The sequence below is a fragment of the Solea senegalensis genome, linkage group LG5 (assembly GCF_019176455.1).
Source record: "Solea senegalensis isolate Sse05_10M linkage group LG5, IFAPA_SoseM_1, whole genome shotgun sequence".
Taxonomy (NCBI): Eukaryota; Metazoa; Chordata; class Actinopteri; order Pleuronectiformes; family Soleidae; genus Solea; species Solea senegalensis.
The window spans coordinates 23,329,745-23,350,917 of NC_058025.1; positions in this window are offsets into that span (position 1 = coordinate 23,329,745).

Consider the following 21,173-nt stretch of genomic DNA (forward strand, 5'->3'; position numbering starts at 1 on the left):
CTTCGGCCTCCTCTTCACACACACACACACACACACTACTATTTGAAGTTTCAGCTCCAACATTGTGGAGGTAATTGACTGAACGTGGGGAGATCACAGAGAGAGTGATTTGTCTGCGTCTGAGAAACTGCAGAAACTGAGAAACCAAAAGGTGAACACATGATCAAACTACAGTTAAAAACACAGGTACACACAGGAAAGGTTTCAGGACTGAATTGTTCTGCTTGGAAAACCCAGTTGTTAAGCAGTTTGACAGGTTAAATGCTTCTTGTCCCCGCCCCCGCCCCCCGCAATGCCACTGTATACACACAAATACTCCCTCACTCCATCATTTCTGTTCATGAAGACCAAACATAGAAAATCAACAACAAAAATCATGTCAAAAGTTGACCTATCCTTCCCCTATACACCATATGCATTATAAGGAATAATTCCATAGTAATTTGAGGGCAATAATCTGAAGCTGACCACTGTTTCCACTGTCAGGCTGCAGTTGTGCCTGCTCAGCGATTGAGACATGAAAGGGGTCTGTGCAAGGGCAAAGGGGTATCAGGATGGAGTGACGGAGGGATGTTGTTGAGGAGAAGGGATGAGGTCAGAGGGAAATGGATCCATCCATTAGGGGATATAATGAGAGGGAGCAGCTGCCTGCCGCTGGTTCAGACAACACGCAGATGTGAGGGAGCCTCAGGGGCTCGACGGAGCTGGGGGAGAACACTGAAGTCCCTGTGCCATGACCTCACTCGCAAAGCCAGTGCTCCCACTAAAACCAGCACCCCTCCATGCAATACCAGGTTCTCCACTGGCCGAGGAAAGGGATCATCCGTATCCTAAGGTCACCTGAGAAAACCCTGTACTACTTAAAATATTCGTATTTGTTCTACTCCCGTGCTGCTTGCCTAAACTCTGGTCGACCTGGAGGTGCACAGCATGCCAAAGACTGATCTCAGCATCACCTCCACTGCCACTAGCTGCTGTATCAAATATTCTCATGGGTGGTTACATCCTTAAGGCTTCATTCGTGTCAAATGGGCTGTACTGTACATCGAATATCTTCAGTATATTTGTCTTTCATGTAAAAGGGTCAGCAAAAGTAGTAGATTGTGTCATTTTCACTTCACGACATCTTGACAACTGCCCAAATAAACCGAGTGGAAATTGAATATTGTTATTGTACATCTTAAATTTCATTTTACTCAGTTAATTTGTTTTTACGCGGGTTTTCAGAGCCAATAAAGAGCTTTTATTCTGTTCTCCAAACAGAAAGCAAACAGCTATACACATTTTTCCATGTAGTATAATATTTATATTATATGAGCAGGTTTGGGCTCAGATTTCCAACCATGTTGTAGAACATAAAAAGCAGCAGGAAGAGTTCTCTACTGTATACACACACATTTATATATATACATATATAGTATATATATACACATATACTGTATACATATACATATATACACATATACATACACATACACACACACATATATGTACATACACACACACACACATACACTGCTAAAATAATGCTGGCATTATATTAGGAGCACCCCAAAGCTCTATACTAGAGCCACTGTTGTTTAGTTTATAAACTGTGTTTTTCCAGGTGTTTGCAGGTGACACAATTACAGTCAATGACCCAGATGCTAAATAGGTGACAAAAATAATGGCATTAAATATGGCATCAAATTAACTTACTTAACTACTAAATAGCGCTGTGAGAAGAGAGCATAACCATTGAATGGCTTGTGAAGGAAGTTAAATACCCGTATCTTATTCTTGGGTTGTAAAACGACATCCAAAAATATGCCATACACATAAATGAATACAACGTTGTTTTGTTATTTCAACTGTCTCAGCCAAGAAGACTGTAAGTATTACACAAGTATTGACATAATGCAAGGCTCCTTTTAAACCAATGACACTCCATCACAAGACAAGACACAGTGATTTATGCTTTTCAGATCTCTCACACACACAGGTTTACACAATGATCTCTTTCCATTGATTTTCACAGCCTTGACAATGCCTTGTCTATAACCTTGGCTTCACCAAAATTCAAATCCCAGCCCCACACTTGATCAGTTCCTCAGAAATCAGGTTCTGCTTCATAAGGACCAAGTTTTGGTCTCCATGAGGACTACTTGTCCCGACAAGGTCAGTGTTTATGCCAAACACACACACAAACACAGAGAGAGAGTGATTCTGGGAGGTGTTGACAAATGCAGACATTTCAGATGACGGTGCGGCTGACAGTCAGCGGTGAGCTGAGTGCTGCTTCTCTCTCTGTTGTTACACGTCCCCATCAGTCTCTCTTTCTCGCTCTCAGACGATGACATCCAGCTTAGTCACTCAAGAGCTGCTGCTTTGTAACGCATGTTCGCTCGTAGCTGCACCGCTCTCCAAACACGACCGGGAGCTTCTCTCGAAGGAATGGGCCAGATCTCACTGACTGAAGAATGGAGGCGCTCACAATCCTGGAACATGTCTAACAATGTCGTGCACCAATCTCGGGCAGGACTGTTCAAACCAAGACATTTTTCCACAGCCAGTAACCAGCACAAATGTATGTAAGATACATCAAATAGTGCATTAAAGTGCACAGTATTAGCTGTGAGTATTTTAAATAAAAAATAAATGCTTGTCTATGTGCAACAAAGTGCATAAAATAAAAAAAAAGGTGCAGAACAAGACTTTGAAATTAGATTATATACACGACCCACAAACATCTTAAAGTGCCTTTAACGCTTTAACGCCGAGCGTATATCGCAGGAAGCCGGCAAATCTGTGTCTTGGAAAGTTGGAAAAGCACCTGGTGCTTGTGTACAACTAGAGTGTTTTTTTTCTAAATAAAACTTCAAATTGTTAAAACGCCATAGCACGCAGTAAGTTATAATTAACTGCCAGATATTGAAATTTATTCTGGAAAACTGGACAAAAGCCCTCATCTCACAGGAGGACATTTTCTGGCCCTTTTATGGTTTAAAATGAGCAAAAACTAAAGTCCAGATGGACATTAAAGGGTTAACAATGCTATCAGGCTACACAGAGTGATGCATTCATTGTCAGTGCCCCTGTAGGAATTTATGTAGGAATCTTTGAGGGACAGCGAAAAGTGTTTCTCTAGCTTTCCTCAGTGGTTCTAGTCTAGTCGGACCATTAAGAGGTTGCTTTTGGGCCACATTTGGCCCACGGGCCGCCATTTGAATCGACTGGATCTAAGTGTTAGCCATTCATTTTCTATTTTTTCTTTTTTTTTTTTACATAAATAAATGTTAAACAAACAAAGCTAGTGATCATCAATTGTATTTGTTCATATTCTTAGTGTGGAGGATATTGCGACATCTTGATGAAATCAGATCAGAAACACAATATTTAGGATTTGGGAGTCGTTGTACAATGGGTCAGACGAGAGAGAACATTGAAGGAAAGCTGAGAACCATTTGGAGTTTTCCGTCTTAGTCACAGTCAACCATGAAAGCATATGATCCACTTGCTTTTATGTCAAGGTAAAAAAAAAACAACTCAGGTGTGCCGTTGCTGCAAGTGTTGGATATATACGAGGTTGCCAGGCAACGTTACAATTCAGAGTGACACACACAAGAAACACAAGTAGGGCTTGAAGACACCCAAAGAGCACTACTTGGGTCACTGAATACCTGTGTGTTTACACTGGATTGACGCTTCGATCTCCACCGCCTCCTTTTTCCACCCTGACATGTGAAATGGGGAAACTTAAACCACAGCAGATCTCAAAAACAGGAATTTTCACTTCTCCTGTTTATAATCCCATAACCCCACACACACACACACACACACACACACCTAAAATCCATGTGAGCATGTGTGACAGGTCTAAATCTTCTCCAAACAGCAAATCAGTACAGCCTACTGCTACTCGACAATGAGGAGCAGGCAGTCGGCCAATCGGCGCGGGGGCTGAGCGGTGACTGGACATGTTACTTGACGACCTTTCAGGTGAGTCACACAAAGGCAACCGAGTATTTGCAGAACGGCAGTGGCAACAGCCTCCGCTGCTGCTCTTGGGTGTCTCCTGTGAAATGCTAATGCAGAATAAACATGTCAGCAGTGTCGGAATTTAATGTGAGGACTTAATCATCGTCTTCCTATTAAAGAGTCTACTCACAAAAGTCATTTTTATTTTAGTTTCATATTCACTGACAACCAAATTAGTCATCTTTACTTAATTTCATCTTATTATACTGTAGAGCAGCCTTTCTCAAAGTGTGGTCCCCGGACCACTGGTGGGCCGCGAGGTGACAAGCAAGTAACTTTTGAAATTCAAAATGTCAGTTTCAATAGTTCAGGGGCCACATTCAGCATAATTTGATCTCAAGTGGGCCGGGCCAGTAAAATAATAGCATAATAACCACATTTACTGTATCGACCCCGTCCTCTTATGTAACTATAGTTCTGTTTCTGTCATTTAAATGAACATTGGACCTGTCAAATGCCACAGCACAAGCGAGAAATCCTAGTAATTGGTTGTTTCACACTGATCCTCTGTGCTTAACATGAAGAAGGTTAGTGAAACATTTGACTCATTGTGAAACGTCACCTACAAATGAGACGTCAAGGTTTCTAATCTCATCCAAGGTGCAATTCTTCTATGTAACAGACAAATAAAGAGATCCAGGGATATTTCCTCCACCTTAAACTCACAGATGACAGATTGAAACGATAAAGTCAACGGGTATGAATCTCAAATAATAAAAGATTGGCCCGTGAAGGGAAACTCCGCTGATTTTAAAATATCAAAGTGTGTTTACAAGTGCATGTGCGTCTGCGTATGGAGCCTTTGGCAGACGAAGAGGAAGCCGCGGCGAATGTGAAAGATTGCCTCAAGTGATGTCACTCAAGTTACATTGCGGTTAATGTAAGTGCCAGGTTTTGACAGGGAAGAAGAATGTGCAGAACAAAAAAAAAAAAAAAGATGATATGTCGGATTATTCTGTATTAGAGTTTTTCCCTTAAACTCTCGAAAGAAACTTGCTTGAGCTACATTCTTGGTCTCGGGCCTCATGCACAGATGTCTTACGAATAGAGAGATTAATGTTACACTGAAATACATGAAAAAATACTTTAAAAAAAAGGTCTTATGCGTGAATCAAATAAATAAATGAACCATAACAGGCCTGTAGGTAATAAAATGTAAAATGTATACAAATAAATGACAATCCTCATAGAAGCATGCGTCTGCACATGAAAAGACACACAGAGGACTTGGAGCAGCGCCGCCCCTTTCACCCTGACCTTGACGAGTTCACGAGGATCCTTTCTGCACTCGTCAATGAACCAACCGATACGTTGAGGAAGGATTACAGCGGCTTTCAGGTCAAAAACAACGTCTCCCACAGAGCCTCAGAAGAGCCTGCTGTGGTGGAATGCCACCTGCCATTACCAGGAGATTACCTGTAATCTCTTATTACTTAAGACAGGGTGGAGAAGCTTTCATTGGAAGGCATCTTAAAAAATCAAATTGTGCTGTCAGCCAGGCTTAAGGCTGAGTTTATACACCGACTCGTATTAGCACAGGAACATGCCTGCATTTGTACCTGGAGCTACTTACAAGGACCGGGCCAGGAACAACCGCATGGACGTGGTTTTTAGCACAGACTTTAGTGTCAACAAAACTCAACGTGAACCCGCGTTGTCTCCCGGGACGATCGCTGTCTCTCGCTGACGGATCAGGCCGTAAATATCTTATGATCATCAAAGTGTTAAAGACTGTTTATGCAAACACGGCAGAGTGCACGGAGACGTTTACAGCACAAATCCATTCCAAATAGAGAGCAGGAGAAACTGCAGCGCGGGGGGGCGGGGCATGTAAAGACAGAGACAGGGGTGAAGAGAAATATACTGGTGTGTGAACTGCACTGGCTCTCTCTCTGCGGATAATTGCTGTTTTGTCTTGACTGCATGCGCTGTTATTTATTTGCACAGGAACCGAGACAGTTTCCCTCGGGGCGAGAGGTGTTTTTCAGCGAGGAGTGTTCCTGATGTTGTAAAAAGAAAAAGATAAATATCAGCGCCATTTCCAAACCTCATGACAACACACCCACGAGTTAAAACTACAGAAATATTCGCCGCCGTACCCTCATTACCTAATCAGACTAACCCTAAACCTCCTCTGTGATCTAATTAAACAGCGTGTAGCTGCAGCAGAGGACAGCACACAGCGACGCGACCTCCAGACTTGAACCGTAAACCTGTGAAGCCGCTGCATGGACGGCGTTTAATTGCACGGTGGCAGCGTTACGGCTCCAAGCCCAATATTTTGAATGGAAACACGAAGCGTGGCCTGCAGACATCGGACACAGCGGTGAAGAGCCTTTCACTCAAACTTTCACCCTGCTTGATCCCCGTTAAACTAGAAGGGTAAAACGCGGGGGATGAGTGAGAGAGGAGGCGGTTTGAGGAGGAAGAGCATTTTTTCGAACGAACACTGTTGTGACAGCCTAAAACAACAATGGAAACCTGTGTGGCGAGCATAAGAAACATGATACGCTTGTATTCTTTTATAGCTACTGCCTGCTTTGTTGTGTAATCTGATATGGTTTACTACAAGGACACAAAAGGAAATTTTTTTTTCCAAACTTGTATGAAGTTTTGTCTTGTCTTATCGTATCATATTGGGTCTTAAGCCTCTACAATAAAAACTATTTTTACTGTACATATTTCTGTATCTGTATATTTCTGTAATGAAATTAAATGAACCTACACAATGTGTTCCACAAAATGTTGACTTTTTATTTTAGAAAAAGTGTAAATAGTTTTCAGTTTGCAAGGCCAATCCAACCAGGAAGTAACACTTTGTTGAATAGCCACTAGGGGGCCAAAAACAAACAACTGAATGGAAGTCTATGAGAATATGAGCTTTCTACTTCCTTTAATGCCAATAAACATTTTAAGTTTGTATGTTTTCCGTCTCCTTCATTTTAAATCCTTTAAAGGTGACATAGAATGCTTGTATCACACATATATGTTAGTTATGGAGGTCTACTTACATATATGAACTTGTTTTTATGATTAAAAACCTCCTAATCGCTGCAAACGAGCCGATCAAAATATCTCCTCACTGACGCTCTCGTCAGCCGCACTGTTTCAGACCAAAACCACACCCCTAGAATGTGGACTGTGTTGTGATTGGCCAGCCAACGAGAGCTTTCCCACTGTCCTGTGATTGGCCAGGTACCTGGAAGTGACGTAATAGATAGGCCAGCTCTCAGATACACAGCTCCCCCTTCTGGCACGGTGGATGCTCTGCATCTCAGCAGCTACAACAAGAGTAGTTCTTCTTCTTCTGCGGTTGAATGTACGCAACCGGATGTGCCCGGACTGGTGCCCGCACCAGGAGGCGCTACGGTGGTGAGAGGAGTGGTGAGGATTTTTGATGACGACATCAAATTAAGGAAGTGCCGATCCGCTTCGCAGAGCCCAGGAAAACAATATTACTATAATAAATAATACAACAATAATACTATTTTCTCAGCAGTGGCTGAACTGTTTGTTTTGAAACTTTGGGGTTTCATAAACGAGGTAATGACGCAGATACACACACAGACGCAGCGTTAATTGGAGCTTCCGGTCTATGTGGGCTTTAACTTTTAAGCCTCAAAATGTCTGTCGTGGCTTATTTTAACCATAAAAGGGCCAGAAAATTTCCTTTAACTAAGTGCTTTTGCCCAGAATAACCTAATATCTGGCTGTTATTTGCAATTGACTGCATGTTAAAATGAAGATAAACAAAATGTTGTACACGAACACTAGATTCTGTGTGTTCAATTTGAAATTTGAACATTATAAAACATGTTTAAATAAACATTTGTCTCAATGTCCAAAAAAAGGATTCACCTGGCTACCTGCAACAGCGCGAGTGAAATCAAGGTAATAACCACATGTTGACTTTGACGTGCAACTTCTCAGCTTTCAGAAACCGTCGCATTATTACAATAAGGAAACGTGTGCTGTATGCAATATGCTCCCATTTAGAGGAAAATAGAGTGTTGCTTTACAGCTGAAACTGACTGCATAGTGTAAGAATCAATAACTAACTCCCAATTATAATGATTAGCCTTGATGTTACGATGTCATTCTCTTTGCGATGGGGATGCAGATTTGATAGAAAATGGCGTGGCAGAAAGAGAACTGTGTTACGTTTTTCATGCTGGTTGAACTGATTATATCACAACACCCACTCGACCAAACAAAGAGACACAAAGGTTGGTATTTGTGGCCTTTTTAATGACTAAAAACTCACTAAACCTGCGGATTAAAATCATATTACTGATGGCTGTGAGAGAGCTGATGAAACGCACACAGAGCAAACCAGTGAGAAACCTGATCCGTGTTTAAAAGAGGGGAGTACCTCTTATGATTACCAAACAGTGCATAAATCACACAGGGATAAAGGTGTGTAATATACATTAGCAGCGACCCACTGAGCCGGACTTGTTGAGGTTTCCTGCACCATTTATCATAACAACAGCTGCTTGGCTTAATGGTTTCAACTGAATAATCACTTCTATCATTTTGTCACACCTCTGCTGACAGTCACGTCTAAGTGGAGCAATTTCTCAATCAAGTGATTAATTTAAATCAACTGACAAATGACTACCTCGCGTAGAATGCTTTCCAGAATTTGTAAGGCTTATTGAAATTACATTTTTATTGCGCAATTAATCGGATCATGACGAATGATTCCCTCTGATCGTTTGTTATGTGGCGAGGGAGGGAGTGGGAGAAAGAGGGAGAGGCTGACTGCTCTACTGTAAATACAGATTGGGGCTCTTATTTTTCACGACGGTGGTTAGGCCAGAGCCAGGAGTGTGAGAGGGACCACCTGGGTCAGAGGTTTGTAACCGGAGAGTAGGTGTTCAACTCTCATAACTCTCACATGCTCAACGCCAACATATCAAAGCAGTAACAGCTCACATGCAAAATGGGAGGTGAGAGCTTCACAACCTTGGGGCAACACGGAGCGTAGAGTTACCGTTTCCTCAGTGTCAACAAACTGCTCGTTGGCTTGAATTCAAAGTCACCTCCATCTCACCGAATTCTCATGACTTCCAGAAGAACGCAGGACCAACCCGTCGAGTATTATAAGAGGTCCAAAATAACAAATGCTCTGCTCACTGATGATAACATGCAACATACACCTGGGAAACGAGAAGAGAAAGGTGCTAATCCACTAATAAGCACAAAGGCCTCAGTGTAACCCTGGCACCCATCATTTGTCCACACAGTGTTCCTCATTAGTGTACCTAAACAAACTGGAGCAAAGGGCCGATAACTGGACAGTCCTCCCCAAGGTCGACTCCCCCTTCTCTCTTCATGTCTTCAATAAAGCTTTTCAACTGAACTCTTCACTCCATCCTTGGTCACTGATGTCACAACCTTTAATTCCCACCTATATGCCAATATCACCTGTACTGTGTGAAGCATTTATGCCAAATGTGGGTTTCCTAAGGCAGTCCGTGGCCAAGTGGAAGGGAAATGGGCTTGTAACCGAAGGGTCACCGATTCAAGGTACCCAACCACCATTGCTCCCCAGGCACAGATGAATTAATCATGAATTGAAACCTTCTAATTCTAAGAGTCATTTTAGTTAAAACGTTCCTTTTTGTTGTTTTCTGATACAATAACGAATCTGAAGTCTTACCACACAAGACCTTTAATTGGGCGTAAACTTTTGTCCATTGACAAAATATGATTTTACTTGTTTACTTGTTGTTGTTGGCATACTGTGGCCTCTATCTGTAATTTTGAATATAAATTATTTTTCAGATCTGTTGACCTAAACAGCACAAAACTAATGTTGTGGCTGATATATATATGATGGTGTTTCATGACTGCAATCAGTGTCCATCTCACATAAGAATATAGTATAAAAACATCTGCGGGTTTTTTTTCCTCAGACATGGAGTACGTACGATAGTTCATCAAACAGACAAGTGAAAACACAGAGAAGTGTGTGTTTCCTTGCAGTGCCTGAAGCCTTTAGTCTGACCTTCTCCCCTCTCCATCTCCCTCTCACCTTTTTCCTGTCTCTCCTCCGCCCCGAGAAGCCGGTAAGGAGGGCCCTCTGGCATGGCCCATACCAGGGCTAGAAAAAAAAAGAAAGGAAAGAACAAACTCAAAAGGATGATGGTTGGCCTTGACATTGTTGAGACAGTGGTTGGGTGAGGAGAAATGAGGTAAATATCAATGGCGGTGGTCTCACATAGCTCATTAGTCAATGTCTGCAGCTCACTGCTCAAGCATCAGCAGAGAGCAGCCCCGGGGTTAGCACCACCACCACCACCACCACCACTGTCCTCCCGGAGAATCGTACGCAGGCAAAAATAAAGCAACCTGAGCCAGGCATAAATCAAAAGGAACATTTGTTACCTTGGGTAATTGTGCTTCATTCATCTTCAGGCCTTTTTTTTCTTTCTTTCTTTCCATTTTTGGACTCCCAGAGGCTGCTGGGTGCTGTAGGGTGGTTTGACCGTGTCTAACCAGAAGAACACGAGAGGAGGCCTGCAGGAAACAGACAACACAGCACAGTTAGACTTCCACTGATAAACACTTTCTCTTACTCATTCACCTCTGATGGATTTCACTGTTGTGTCAGTGGTAATGGACCCACAAGATTAGCCCACATGACACATGCTAGTCTGGACACATAATGGATAAGATGGAATATATTTATGCGCATTGCAAGGAGAGTTTTTTATACACATTTGGTCCCTTTCCTTTCTTTTCCTGTAGGAATAAAACTCCTAAACTCTGCCTGCTTATCTCTTTAGGTTAGCAATGACAGCTAGCTAGTATATAGGACTTTGTGATGCTAGGCTTAGGTCAATATTTTGAGATACTAAGTCAATATATTGAGATAGCCTACTATCTAATTATTTTGAGATACTAAGTCAATATTTTTGATAATAAGTCTTTGAGATACTTTATCATTATTTTCAGATACTTTCTCATTATTTTTGATATGGTATCTGAAAATAATGAGAAAGTAAGTCATTATTTTTGAGTTACTCAGTCATTATTTTGAGATACTAAGTCATTATTTTGAGTTACTAAGTCATTATTTTGAGTTACAGTCTTTATTTTGAGATACTAAGTCATTATTCTGAGATACTAAGTCATTATTTTGAGTTACTAAGTCATTATTTTGAGATACTAAGTCATTATTCTGAGATACATTATTTTGAGTTACTAAGTCATTATTTTGAGTTACAGTCTTTATTTTGAGATACTAAGTCATTATTCTGAGAGTCATTATTTTGAGTTAGTCATTATTTTGAGTTACTAAGTGAGATACTAAGTCATTATTTTGAGTTACATTATTTTGAGATACTAAGTCATTATTCTGAGATACTAAGTCATTATTTTCTAAGTTTTGAGTTACTAAGTCATTATTTTGAGATAATTATTCTGAGTTACTAGTCATTATTTTGAGTTACTAAGTCATTATTTTGAGATACTAAGTCATTATTTTGAGTTACTAAGTCATTATTTTGAGTTACAGTCTTTATTTTGAGATACTAAGTCATTATTTTGAGTTATTAAGTCATTATTTTGAGTTACTAAGTCATTATTTTGAGATACTAAGTCATTATTTTGAGTTACTAGTCATTATTTTGAGATACTAAGTCATTATTTTGAGTTACTAAGTCATTATTTTGAGTTACTAAGTCATTATAATGACTTTTTTTTTCTATCACACTAGCAGAAATGACCTTTCATATAAAAATGTACAGTGTACACATCTGTGACATCTTTTAGCTAAATTCTTATCCATTACTAAAATAATCTCCTGAATGCGTTTGATGAGGGGCATTTACTCCCAAAAACAAAACAGCCAAACGTTAAAAACAGAGACCACAGGCCCTTTGACCCCATTCAGACCTGGTATTAACATCCATCCAGAGTGATCCGCTCACATGCAGACAGCTCTAAGTACAGGTCTGAATAAAACCAATGCTCTTATTTCATGTTATATATTCAGCATAAGGAGTGCTTTGAGTCACTCAGCTCCTCCCAACATCTACCTGTCACTCACGCCAACACACACAAACACGTCGACAGTGAACACATCTGTCCAGTCAGAAAACATCGATTTCTTCTCACAAACGTGAGGTGATGTCAGTGTGTATTTGCGGGTGAAGCCAGAACTGATCAAATGTGAGCACAGGAGACGCATCCAGGATACATTATACAGTCAGGTGTGAACCGGTGTGATGTTCAGGTCACTGAGGACAGATGTTAATACATGACTGAATGGGTCTTTGTGGTTACTTCAAATGATATGAAGGTTGACATGCTAAAAACAGCTGACTGAAAATTAAACAATCATTCCAAATATAAACCCAAAAGCCTATATTGTGCTTCTTCCAACATTCAGAACTGGACACAGCACTCACACCTCCACATGCTGCAGTCTGCTCTGCTCTGCTCTGCAGCGTCATGCTGGCTGACGTTTGAATCATTTGTAGTTGATACATCAATACACTCTAGTACAACTAAACAGAGAGAGGAAACGCTGAATGAGCACATACTGGGGATGTTTTAATGTGTACTGTGATCCGCTCTTTAGGCAGACGTCTATTAACACCAATTGTAACCGCGAAGCCTTGGAACCTGTCTCCAGCTGTCAGCACCTCGCCACCTCCATTCACCTTAGTGACACACATGTCTTTAACACACTGTCGTCTCACAGACACACTACGCATGCTCATTAAACACAAACACCACTCCACTGAACAAAAGGCAGTCGCGGAGCTGGCGAAGTCTCGCCCGTCTTGTTTCCCTTTTTAAAGCTCCTGTGCTTTTGTTTTGAAGAGTAAATATCACAATGTCGGAGAATGACACAGACAGACTCGATCTGATCAACATGTTCATGCACTGAAGTTAACTTGCTCTGCAGCTGGTTGGCCGTGTGCCATAGCTTACCATGATGATCTATACTGGTCAAAAGTGAGCCAGCTTTGTGATTCACTAAACCTGACTTAAGCCCAAAAACAGCTGGATAACCCACTTTTCTTGATTTGTGGTGCAGGACCCAGACCCCCTGTTTGTAACAGAGGTTTTATGTTAAAACGGGCAGTTGCCAAACCCCTACTGAGATAACCCCTAAATGACATCATGGGGGGTTCTCAACCTTGGCAAAGCTGCGCTGGAGCCACAGAAGATTTACACAGCTGTTTTCACAGGCTGAGTATTTACCTCCATGACAAGAAAACTAAAATGTGACATGTCATTTTAGTGGCGTGTACGTCCACGGCGGAGAGTAGCAATCCATTTACCGCAGACACAAATATTAATAGAATAAACGAAATAAATAGAAGCCATTTCTAACCAGAGTAATAGGAGCCCGGGATGTGGGATTGAGAGAAGTCACCACAAACAGAGAAAGACACATTCACAAAGTGCTTTCCAATCTTCTAAGGATCGGGGCCGTGAGTCGCTGGGTGGCTGCTGCTGACAGGTGAGGATGTCTTTAATCAACAGGTGCGAGGAAGCCAATGAAGATATGAGGACAGATAGCACAGGCAGGCACTGCACACAGCACAGGAAGAGAGTCAAAGAAAGAAAAAAAAAAAGAAACCACAGACAAGGTGTGTGTACAACCACAGCTGCATTCCCCACCAGCAAACAGCACACACCCTCACGTACAAGCACACACACACACTTACACTTATCTCCCCTACATCTAAAGGAGGCGGATGTGTTAAGGCTCTACACATTGCCAGCTCGAGTATAATTAGGAGAAGACATGTAGTGAACCATTGCCCACGCACACGAGCACAAGATCTGTCCCAAAAACAAGTGTGAATGGAGACAAAACTGTGCCAATGCCCTAAAGTCAACCCGGCATCACACTTACACAACACTCACAGTACAAAGCATTGTGTGAGGAACATCGTCGCCATTATTTTCAAGTTGCATCGCATCGATACACAAACATGTCAGACAACGGTATGACTCACATTTATTTCCATGATTCCAAGAAATATGCGCTGTTGTAATATGAAATACGAAAGACAAACAATACACATCACACCATCACAAATGACAGAATAGATGAGTCTGGACAAGAGAACAAGGCCTTCCTCCCTCGCCAGATGTGCATCGTCGCTGTTGTGAGTCCCGGCTGGCTTCAGTCCAGACGCCAGACGCAACGGCAATATCTGTCCCCGGGGAAATGGGGCTATCTCTTCGTGTTCAGGTAGCGAACAGTGATGGTCAGCATCCTGCTTCTAAACCTGGAAAAGGAAACTAATCCGGGTCAAAGAGGGCCAAAGTGTTGAGTGAGACTTCACATGCCGACAGGGGTTCAAAATGGATTCCTCCCTCTCTTCCGTCGCCATCTTCATTAAAAATCTGCACCTGGGCCTAAGTCTGATCTGTGGGGAACCCCCTCATTGCCACAGCCGGTCAGAGCCCTAAATCTGTCCCCAGCCCTTTATTCATCCTCCACTTATCCCCCCTTCTTCCTTCTTCCATGCTCTCTGCCATTGTGGGTCAAGCTCAGATCCACAATACTGAGCTAATGTGGACAGGAAAGGGATGAGATAGGATTAGAGAGATAACAGGAGGCCAAAAAGGCCAAAGAGGGGGAAAAAACGATGGCTCCGGTCCTTGCTCTCACAATTAATAATGGGTTATAATCAGAAAGATTGTTCAGTGCTTCTCCTGGGTTTCAGGAGCTCCATTTCCAGTTGTCATCCGGCGTTGAGAGGGCATCACAGGTGAAGCTAACACAGCTAACACCTGATGAAATGTTTCTGCTGGCAGAATGGGCAGGGAAAGCACAAGAGCCCAGATATGAGAGAGATATTTTGAGTTACCAGGACAGAACCTGTTCCTGGGGCCCGTTCTGTCTATTATCAAATTTCCTCTACTTCACCCTCTCACCAACCTTAATGTCCAGTTCCCTTCATGAAATCAAAGACGGGTTCTAAAACTAAAACGGAATAAAATTGAGGTTCTCCTCAGGCCCAAAATCCACATTTTCTCAGTTTTTGCCTCCCCTCAGGTTAAGAGTCTGCATGTCAAAAGTCCAATTTTAGTTAGACTAAGACAATAATTCAGTTTGCTCATTAATCACTTCCCCCTCCATCCCTCCTACCCAACAGTTCCGCTACTCTGGTTCACCCCCTGACTCACTGACTCATGTAACCCCCTCTTAAATCCATCCACCAAACCGGTCCAGAACTCTGCCACCTGCATCATCACTAGAACCTCCTCCAGTAATCACACCAATCCTCTCCTTCAACAACTCCACTGGCTGCCAGTCAAATACCACATTGATTCCAATGATATATATGTTTTTTTTAATGACTGATCTCACTGTTTTCCGGTTGTTGATTTTTAATAATATCATCTGCGGTGGAGCCGCGATTGATTTGTTTTCTGCTGTGATCTCAGAAGCAACGACAAGCTTTTTACTGCCGTGACAGCAAGTATGTCCCCGTCCCTGCAGAGGTGCACGACGTGCCAGCTGTGTCAGGTGCTTGTTTGCAGTGCAGTGAGGTGCTTATTTGTTTATTTGCTTGCTTTTGCACATGTGCTGATGGATTTTCCACTCGCATTGCTTAATCATGCAAATATTTAATAAAATTGTTGTCGGAGCCAGCGCCCATTGTACTGAATGCTCTGAACATAGTAGTGCCATTGTTCCTTCTTTGTCAGCCACCATGTGAGCACTGGATGTTTACTGTGAAGCATAATGACTTAAAGTTATTTGTGCTATGAGGCCAATGCTATTTCACAGTCATTTTTTTGCAGGTTGGTGTGCGGGTACATGCCATACGACCTGCCAAGGGCGTGTTTACAACTGAAACTGAGTGGGAAAGGTTTGTGGGTGCAGTGTGGCATCACCCTACGCATTACCACGCTTAAGTGTGCGACGGCATCAACAAATGTGCTCCATAGCTGACGCATACGACGCGAACACAAGGGATACTAACCATAGAAACCGAGGAAACACAAAAACACATGTCAGTGCGACTGCACGATACAGTTTTGTCTCTGAAACACAAGCGGGGTCAGATTTCAGGGCTTGTGGTCTCAAAAGATATATCGAAGTGCACATCAGGCTGTGTGTCACTACTGTTTACAGGAAAGTGATTTATGGGGCTTTTTTGGGGGGAAAAGAGGAAAGCGTTGTATGGTTCGACTTCAAACCCAAAGAAACTGAGAGTTAAATAATGGCCAGTGGATTCAGAAGGATGACTTTCACCTTCTTCACAGGGAATATTAGCATCTTTAGTGTGACAGAGAGTTTTGTTCAGTGGCTTCTGTTATTTATTATATGTTTTAACGCGTGATTTTCGGAGCCTGGAGCACTTTTCTATTACTCAATTGACTTAGTTTTATATAATATTACCATTAATGATGACCAAACATATCAACGAGCCATTAGTGACTCTTATGTAGCGTCTCTTTTTGGCCCTGTGGTTGGTAGGAGTGAGGTGAACACAGCTCGCATGTCGTCAAATAAAGCAACTGTAACAGCCACAGAAGAGCGATGTGACGTCACAGAGAGCAACTAGTCCGACAAGTAAGGTTCCATTCTATTTCGATTGAACGTGTGTGTAGCACGTCTACATCCTTGCACATGCACAGACTCACAAGTATGGTATTATGGAGGCATAGGGGCACACTGTCTGTGAAGACAGCGAGATAAAAATCAAACCTCACACTATGAGTGCCATAGAGGCATGTATCGCGGGTGACAAATTTGAGCCTACATACTTCAAATCCAAAGGAAATGGAGCCAGAACAGATGAAAATGGCAGAACTTGACCAACACAAAGGGAATTGGTTGTGGTCCAGCGGAGGAGGAGTCTCTTCTAAACTCCGGTCACAGCCTTGGAGGAATCTGGTCCAGGGATAGTGACCTTTCCACCAAAGGAGAGGCCATGTACAGCAGTCTTTCTCTCTGAGACACGTGCTGTTGACTGTCCTAAAGCTTTGCTCTTACTCCTGCAAGGTACTGCAGACGCAGTGCACGCCCTGTGAACAAGCAATGACGCAACGCACGGCAACGTATGGGAGGAAATAGTCTGGATAAACAGTCGACGCTGATCTACCGATGCATTGTAACCCTTTTATATTCATTTTATTTCTTCACACGTGTAATAAGCTCCATTAAAGCAGTAAAAGAGTTAGGATCTGGAAGGGTTTTGTGAAACCGCTCACCTGGAACTTCTTCTGCTCATTTGTTTTCTTAATTACACGATAAACACTCGGACGCCTCCACAGCACACGCACATTATGTACTTTATTAACAAAAACTCAGAGGTGTGCAGCATGCCACTGCAGTGAGTATAAACCTGAGACACTGAAGCTGAATGTGCCCATCCCTTCTATGGAAAGGTCACTCTTGCTGCTACACTGCAAATATGGGCAAGAAGTTCAGATAGAGAGCCAAAATCCCTAAATAATAGTATTTAATTTGTTAAAAGTTAAAGTGAAAATATGATTTTCTTATGTTAAAACTCGTGCCATGTGGCTTTTTGCTACTACAAGAAACACAAAGTGTGTCTTGGAGGACAAATTAAACTGTAAATATAATTGAGTAATGAGTCAAACTGTGAGTTGAACACTATCAGCCACATGTGCTCACAGAGTACAGGGAACAAAAAAAAAAAGATGTGGGGTGAGAGGAGGAGCGAGCCAACAATTAAGTCCAGATATGTCCAGGTTCAAGCACTGAAAGACCACCCCAATCCCTGCGGTCTGACCAAAGACAAATGGACCGCTGAGGCCCGGTGGCATCACAGGGAAATAGATCCCGTTACGCTGATACGAGAAAAAAGTTTATTCTTACTCTCCCTGGTGTTTGGGTTTTAATTGTTCAGCTGCCCACTGCCAAAAATGCAAGGAATTTCAACAAAGAAGAAAGAAAAAAAAATTCCTATACATCCATAATGTCTTGTGTACTTTGGCAGAACAAGTAAGGCCCTTTTTTTTCCTGACTGAGAGGGTGAAATGAAGAAGGAGGTCTAATGGTAGGAGTATGGTGTTTATTGGTTTCTGCCAAGCCAGTCAGAGAAGCAAACACAAGCAGAGTGAAATCTGATCGACTGGCACCGTGCCTGGGCCGGCGGTGGCTCAGTGCAGCGTCAGGGGAAAAACACTGACAAACATACACAAGCACAAGACCCAGGTCTCCAAATAATCACGAGATGAGCACGCCAGGTACTAACAAAGCCCCAAAATGGCTCGCCGGGGGCCCGAGGGAGCGACAGAACGGGAGCGTGGTGGATGTTTGTGTGACTTTGACTGAGGGTGACTTTTAAAGCATCTCCTTGGATGCGGGGAAGTTTTCCTAATTCCATCCCCTTGATCCCATCCCACTCTGTTCCTCCAACAACCCCCCCATGCACACACACACACACAAATACTCTGGCCCAGCAGGAAAATCCCTCTGTGGCCAGGCATTTCTTTTTAACTTGATATGCTTGTGAATCACCCCCAGTGCTGCAGTGCTGCTCCACTAATGAACACAGGGCCCACAGACGGAGCTGTCCATGCCCGGCTATGCTTCCCGATCGCACTGGAAAACAGGATCCAGCTGCCCGGCACCCTGTCATTACAGAAAAAACCCCTCTCACATCACAACACCCTCTGCCTGCCCCTAGACCCCTCTCATCCTCTGACCACATGACCGCATCTCATACTCATACCAATCACGCCTCCTGCAGCTGACCTTGCTCTGGACTTAACCTCATGAACCTGCCTTACTTTTTAACTCTGTCCCAGCTGGAGAAACAACATGAATCCCACATCATTCATATCTTGTTTTGAGGTACCACACACACACACACGCTGCACCTGAGACGCGGTCAAACGATGCAGAGCAATCATGACGTGCACAAATCCACATTCAGACACACAGACTGTATTGTTATTATTATTCGTAGCGAGGTGAATGTGAATAAGCGGCGTTCAAATGCGGTCGTTTCATTTGCTCGCGAGGCATTTCGAAAACGCCGTCGTCACAATTCTTGAAAAATGAGTTCAGGAAGTCCCGCACACAACTTCCCACACTGTTGCTGACAAAAATTATGAGTAACGATCCGCTCGGCGGTGACCGAAAGTAGGTCAAAGCCAGAGTGCAGCTCGGGGGCGACACTCGGCGTTTACTTCCAAAATAACTCTTCTCCTCCAAGACTCGTAAGTTACTCGATACATACGGAAGGTCACATGTTTTCACGGCCTGTTTTGTGTCAGCGCGCGTACAATCCTGCTTATCTTGGTCTGAGACGCTGGCACGTTTGGTTTAATGGGCTCTCGCGTGTTAGAATTAGTGACGTTAAACATTCTTCTTAACCACTGTCTGTGCAGCAGCCATTCTTAAGCATTTCTGCTTCCAAACACACATCGCGCTGCTGTAGAAACATGTCAGTGCAAGATGGTGCCGCCTGTAAAAGAGTACACATGAATGTCTCATTCTACGGTGACAACAACCAAAGTATTTTTATGTTAAAGTAATTACACACTCGTACAGACTTCGTGTTTTCAATTTCTGGACCTTTAAAAGCCCGTCTCTGTTTATGAAATATACGTACAATAGGGAAGGCAATAATTCTGCAGAGACAGTCGTGGATGTGTATCTGTACCAGACACCGATATGAGGACTTCATGCCAAACCCCTGGATCTCACAGTTATCTGATAAACTCTTCAAAGTGGCGCACTTGTGATGTGTGACTCTTGGCAGAGGGACGGCATGGGAATTAGCACATGGACACACACACACGCGCACGCACAGCTGATACCAGCATACGGGCACAGAGTGAAGCCATATCTAATATGCTGAGTGAAAAGTAAACACGGCGCTCTGGCATCAGGGCTTCCCGCTTTACTGACAAGCCATCAGACTCAAAACAAGCCCAGGGCCAAGAGGCTTTCAGGAGTTCGGGGTGGGGCCGGCTACAAAACACACAGGTACATAGTAGCGCATGCACAAAACAGGCTCCAGAGTCAACAGTCTATAATTGCTCTATAACAGCAGCTGTGCAGAAGTGTGTTCTAGTTGGATTTATTTTGTGACCTCTTTGGGGACTCAACCCCAAGGTTGGGAACCAGTAGTATTACAATAAATAAACTGGTTTTTTTTTACAATTTAAAAAAAAAAAAGACACACACTTTGCAGTTGCAATAACATCAGCGCAGTGATATCGCCTGAGCTCTGTTTGTTGATGTGTCAAGAGCAAACACCTCGCTGCTTCACGTTATTTTGACAGTGAGTCTCTGTGTGTGTGTGTGTGTGTGTGACTGGCATTTAACAGACTCCCCTGCTGGCTCTGTTGTAGACACAATAAGGGAACCATCAGAGCAGAGGGGGATCGGACTCCTTCTCCTCCCACACACGGTGCAACACTTCACTGAAGTCCTGTCTTGTGGTCTGAAAAGTTTCACAAATCATGTTAACAAATATCCCGGGGGCCGAGTATCCTGTGGTTTCTTCACTCCAGAGAACAAGGAGTCGTGCGCGTTTGTTGTGGCCTCGGCGATTCGCGACCATCTTTGAAAAAACGCCGGGGGCATGTGAGCAATATCTGTAGCCATAAAGGAACGGCCAATTGGTATTAATGGTGTGGCACGCAGCCGAGGCCACGGGAAGTGTGTGTGTGTGTGTGTGTGTGTTAGGTCTGGGTCACTCAGACACACTTGTTTCCCAGTAGGATGGATCTGATGGGGGCCACAGGGCAAGGAGCAGACAGATTCATCAGCGTCGTCAGCTCGGGGGTGTCCGGTATCCCAGAGTGCAGTGCTGCAGCTGCTGGGCCTGCAGTGGCTGCCATGATGGGCTCCAGGTGGAGGGAAAGGCAGCTTCACACACAGATTGTTTGCAGGATAGTGATTGCACGCAAAGTTGACCAAGTATGGAACGATTGCTGTATTTTTCTATCGTTTTTCTTATTCGGATTCTCCTGAAAACAGGCTCCGTCAAGCAAAACTACCAGACCAGGCTGAGGGAGTGTTTGTGTGTATACAGCAGCAGCGCAGGGGCGGGTGGGGCAGTTGTTTGCAGTCGAGATTTGATCATACTTCAAAGACACTACATTTTTAAGTATTTGTATGTGAGATGTTTGTTTGTTGCTTTTGTTTTATGTCTTTGGTGGATTTTAATATTACAGTTAAA